Source organism: Budorcas taxicolor, chromosome 15 (genome assembly GCF_023091745.1).
Source record: "Budorcas taxicolor isolate Tak-1 chromosome 15, Takin1.1, whole genome shotgun sequence".
Taxonomy (NCBI): Eukaryota; Metazoa; Chordata; class Mammalia; order Artiodactyla; family Bovidae; genus Budorcas; species Budorcas taxicolor.
In genome coordinates this window covers 45004232-45010231 of record NC_068924.1, presented here as the reverse complement: position 1 = coordinate 45010231, position 6000 = coordinate 45004232, and positions in this window count along the sequence as shown.

Here is a 6000-nt window from a genome sequence, read left to right as displayed (position 1 = left end):
GAGTGCAGATCAACTGTTTCACAAGACTGATTCACTGGGTATAATTTAAGGAATCACATAACCAAAACTTGTATGTTTTCTGTCTTGAACTTGTCTCAGCCTATTTCTGAGACCCCCTTCTTCACATTCCTTTTGTCCAAAACGGTTCCAGAGACATCCAAACTGTCTATGTGACAAGCTGAATGTTTCCCCATCAGGTGAGGCCCGAACTCTTTCATCTCTAATTGCAACCTGAATCCTGGGGTTTTAGAGCTCTGGAGGGATGCTTGTTTCCTGTAGATCAATAGCTCCCCTTAACTGCTTGCCTCAGGACAGGTAAGATGGAGAATTCTCTGGCTGTAGTTTTGCAACCTGGGACCTCTCTAACCTTCTCAATCTTAAGTTTACGTGGAGTCCATGCTGCCTCCCTTTTTAGCCTTTACCTTAAATGTTATGTGATTATCCTCTTTGTACAGAGAAGTTTCCTCTTGGGGGATGGTTAAACTCTGTTTTCCTCTTTGGATCATTGCTCAAACTCAGCAAGTAGACTGTTGCTTTTGCTGTGTACACATGAAATCCAGTGGTGGTGGGAATCCTTCTAGAACCTCTGTGTTCTGTTTACATTGATGTTATTTCTGAAGTAATTTATCTCATAATGTAGCACATCTGAGAACTCTTTAAAGATGATTATGAGTCCAGATATTTTGTGGGTGACATTGAACATGAGTATCAAGTACAAAAGTAACTCTAAAGGAGGTACAGAGCAATGATGACCATGTGGAATGTATTCTACTATCATATTTACAAACTCAAGAATGAAGAATCTGAGGATGTTAGAAATTTGGGGGGAAGAAATTGGGAAAAAATAGTATAGCTTCCCCATAATGTTTGGAGGCTCCTTGTTACAGTAGAAGGGTACATTCTGGTCACAGTATGAGTTCTCATTCTGTTGTTTGACTTGGGTAATTGCCTTCTATAAAATTGATCTTTGGTCTTCATATGCCAGTGCCGATAATCATAGAGTTTAAAATAAGGCATGTAAGCACACAGCATGGTGCCTGAAATGATTGGGGTTCATCAAGTGGTAGTGCCACAGCATGCTACACACAGCAATAGCAGTTTATCGTTGCCATTGACTTATAAAGCTGCTTATGTATTAGAAGTCTTCAGGAAAGTTCAACTGGAGAGTTTTATTGTATTTATTCACTCAACTTGAAATCTTAAAAATGTACTTGACTCTTTATGCCCCAGTTTATATCCTGCTGCCTCTGCCTTAACTTCTTGACAGCTAAGGTGACCAATAACGTGCATCACCAGGCTCAGTGTCCCATTCCTAACCAGTTTGGAGTGAGGCAGATACATGTTATTGTCAAGACGATTCCTTCAGAGAAGGGAGTCACGAGGGGGAGGGTGATGAAATAGGTGAACAGGATTAAGAGGAACGAGCCTCCACTTCTAAAATAAATAAGCCGCAGGGATATAACATGCATCATGAGGCATACAGTCAAGAATACCATACTCATGTTATATTGGGACACACTGTTCTTGCTAAGTCGCTTCAGTTGTGTCCGACTCTGACCCTACGGACTGTAACCTGCCAGGCTCCTCTGTCCATGGGATTCTCCAGGCAAGAATACTGGAGTGGGTAGCCATTTCCTTTTCCAGGGGATCTTTGTGACCCAGGGATCGAACCTGTATCTCCGGCATGGCAGGCAGATTTTTTGTCTGAGCCACCAGGGCAGCCCAAATCACTATGTAGTACACCTGAAACTAGTGGCTCAGACGGCAAAGAATATGCCTGCCGTGTGGGAGACCTAGGTTGAATCCCTGGGTCAAGAAGATTCCCTGAAGGAAATGGCAACCCACTCCAGAATTCCTGCCTGGAGAATTCCATGGACAGAGGAGCCTGGTAGCCTACAGCCCATGGGGTCGCAAAGAGTCAAACATGACTGAGTGATTAACACTTCACTTCTACAATTGAAACTCACAATATTGTACGTCAAAATATTTCAGTTTTTAAAAAGTGAGAAGTTAAAGACCTTGAATTCCTTCAAATCCAGTAGGGTATAGAATTATTACTTTCTGGCATAATTGACTTGGATTTTACCTCATAAATGAAGTAGCTAGTACAGTGCTAGCTCTTGTCACTCATTGCTCATGGTTGGGATTTGAAGCAGTTGAGATCTTGATAATAAAATGTATCAGCCTTGACCCCTGCTGGAGATTTTTGGCCAGCCCAACTGTAACGGACTAGAGAAAGCAGAGATGGTAGAATATAAATAGAGGCTGCAGAGGTGTTACTGTGACTAATACCAGGTCTTAAGATATTACGGGGCTGGGGTGGAAGTCTTGGAACTGAAGCTGTATGACAGCAAACTAATGGCAGGATATGCTACGTCAGTGTTTATGATTGGGGACTGTTAGCTCTTTTCTAACATCATAACTGTAGAGGCAACTGTTGTCCAAGCTGTGTAGCTGATCAGGACTAAGTGCCTTAACCAGTTTTCATTGAACTTTTCATAAGACTAGTCTTTTGTGGGAGGCCACTCTGCTAGGCATTTGGGGCAAGATCATTCTTATGGTTTAGCTAAGAAATGAAAACACTGTGGTGAACAAAAGTAGATAATTATTAACCGTCAAAGGGATTTAATGTTCAAAGGGGAAGATAGACCTTGGTTAAAAAATGTAAAATTTTCCCAGCACCACTTATTAAAGAGATTGTCTTTGCCCTATTGTATATTCTTGCCTCCTTTGTCAAAGATAAGGTGCCCATAGGTGTGTGAGTTTATCTCTGGGCTTTCTGTCTTGTTTCATTGGTCTATATTTCCATCTTTGTGCACATACCATACTGTCTTGATGACTGCAGCTTTGTAGTACAGTCTGAAGTAGGAAGATTGATTCCTCCAGCTCTGTTCTTCTTTCTCAAGATTATTTGGGCTGTTTGGGTCATTTGTGTTTACATACAAATTGAGAAATTTTGTTCTGGTTCTGTGAAAAATGCCATTTGTAATTTGATAACCCAGGAATATGGAATATTTCTCTTATCTGTTTATGTTGTCTTTGACTTCTTTCATCAGTGTCTTATACTTTTCTGTCTACAGCTCTTTTTTCTCCTTAGGTATGTTTATTCCTAGGTATTGTTGCAATAGTAAATGGTATTGATTTCTTTATTTCTCTTTCTGATTTTTCATTGTTAGTGCATAGGAATGTAAGTGATTTCTGTATATTTACATTGTATCCTGTGACCTTATTAAATTCACTGATTAGCTCTAGCAATTTTCTGATAATGTCTTTAGGGTTTTCTATGTATAGTAGCATGTCATCTGCAAATAGAATTTTATTTCTTCTTTTCCAGTCTGGATCCTTTTAATTTCTTTTTCTTCTCTAAGTGTCATACCTAGGACTTCCAAAACTATGTTGAATAATAGTGATGAGATTGGGCACCATTGTCTTGTTCTTGATCTTTGAGGGAATGCTTTCAGTGTTTTACTGTTGAAATTAGTGTTTGCTGTGGGTTTGTTGTATATGACCTTTATTATGTTGAGGTAGGTTCCTTCTCTGCCCATTTTGAAGAGTTTTTACTGGACAGGTGGCATGTAAAAGAATGAAATTACAATGCTTCCTGACACCGTACACAGATATAAACTGAAAATGGATTAGGGACCTAAATGAAAGACCAAAAACAATAAAACTCTTAGAGAAAAACATAGAACACTGTATGACATAAATCACAGCAAGATCTTCTATCACCTTGTAGAGTAATGGAAATAAAAACTAAGCAAGTGGGACCTAATTAAATTTAAAAGCTTTTGGACAGCAAAGGAAGCTATAAACAAGGTGAAAAGACAACCCTCAAAATGGGAGAAAATAATAGCAACTGAAACAACTGATAAAGGATTAATTTCCAAAATATACAAGGAGCTCATAAAACTCAATATGGGAAAAAGAACGCAATCAAAAGTGGGCAAAAGACCTAAACAGACATTTCTCCAAAGAAGATGTACAAATGTCTAATAAACACAGGAAAAAATACTCAGCATCACTCATTATTAGAGAAATGCAGATTAAAACTATAATGAGATATCACCTCACACCAATTAGAATGGCCATCATCAAAAATCCAAAAGCAATAAATGCTGGAGAGAGTGTGGAGAAAAGGGAATTCTTTTACACTGTTGGTGGGAATGTAAATTGATGCAGCAGCTATGGAAGGCAGTATGGAGATTCCTCAAAAAACTGGAAGTAGAACTAACATATGACTCATCAGTCCCACTACTTGGCATATATCCTGAGAAACCAAAATTGAAAAAGGTACATGTACCCAAATGTTCATTGCAGCACTGTTTACAATAGCTAGGACATGGAAGCAACCTAGAGGTCCACCATCAGATGAATGGCTAAAGAAACTGTGGTACATTTACAGAATGGAATATTAGCCATAAAAAGGAACTTGTTTGAGTCAGTTCTAATGAGGTGGATGAACCTGGAGCCTATTATACAGAGTGAAGTAAGTCATAAAGAGAAAAATACTGTATATTAACACATATATGGAATCTAGAAAGATGATACTGATGAACCTATTTACAGGGCAGCAGTGGAGACAGACATAGAGAACAGACTTACGGACATGGGCCGGGTGGAAGAAGAGGAGGGTGGGATGGATAGAGTAACATGGAAGCATATACACTACCATGTATAAAATAGATAACCAATTTGCTGTATTACTCGGAACTCAAACGGGCTCTGTAACAACCTAGAGGGGGTAGGAAGGGGAGGGAGGTTGAAAAGGAAGGGGACACATGTATACCTACAGCTGACTCGTTGATTATGGCAGAGGCTGTGAAGTAATTTTCCTTCAACTAAGTTTGGAAAAAAATGTAAAATTTTAACGGCAATAAGCATTATGAAAGAAATGTATAATGCTATGAGATGCAGTATTTAATAAAGCTCAGGGTAGTATGGGGCATCAGAGAATACACCCTTAAAGAAGTGATGATTGAATTAAGATGTGACAGATGAGTAAGAACTAAATTGCTTTGAAAATTAAGCAAGACAATATATTAAAGCATATAGCAGGTAATAAGCTCTTAGTAAATAGAGGCTGTGGGTTTCTTATTGCTATTCTTTTTAAAGTTGAAGTACAGTTGATTTGCAATGTTGTGTTAATTTCTGCTATACACCAAAGTGATTCAATTATATTTGTATCCATTCTTTTTCATACTCTTTTCCATTGTGCTTTAATCACAGGACATTGAATATAGTTCTCTGTCCTTTACAGTATGACCTTGTATATCCATTCAGTTTGCATCTGCTAATTTGTTTGCATCTGCTAATTCCAAACTCCGCCTCCACCTCTTCCCCGCCTCCCCTCCCGCTATGTCTGTGAGTCTGTTTCTCTTTGGTAGACAAGTTCATACATGATAGCTTAGATTCCACATGTAAGTGATGTCATACGATATTTATCTTTTTCTTTCTGACTTACTTCACTTAGTATGATAATCTCTAGGTTCATCCATGTTGCTGCCAAAGGCGTTATTTTATTCTTTTTTATGGCTGAGTAATACTCCATTGTATATGTGTATGTATGCATATGTATGTAGCACATCTTTATCCATTCATCTCTTAGTGGACACTTCATTTCAGTTCAGTCGCTCAGTCGTGTCCGATTTTGCGACCCTGTGAATTGCAGCATGCACGGCCTCCCTGTCCATCACTGACTCCTGGAGTTCACTCAGACTCATGTCCATTGAGTCAGTGATGCCATCCAGCCATCTCATCCTCTGTCATCCCCTTCTCCTGCCCCCAATCCCTCCCATCATCAGGGTCTTTTCCAATGAGTCAACTCTTCGCATGAGGTGGCCAAAGTACTGGAGTTTCAGCTTTAGCATCATTCCCTCCAAAGAAATCCCAGGGCTGATCTCCTTCAGAAAGGACTGGTTGGATCTCCTTGCAGTCCAAGGGACTCTCAAGAGTCTTCTCCAACACCACAGTTCAAAAGCATCAATTCTTCGGCACTCACCT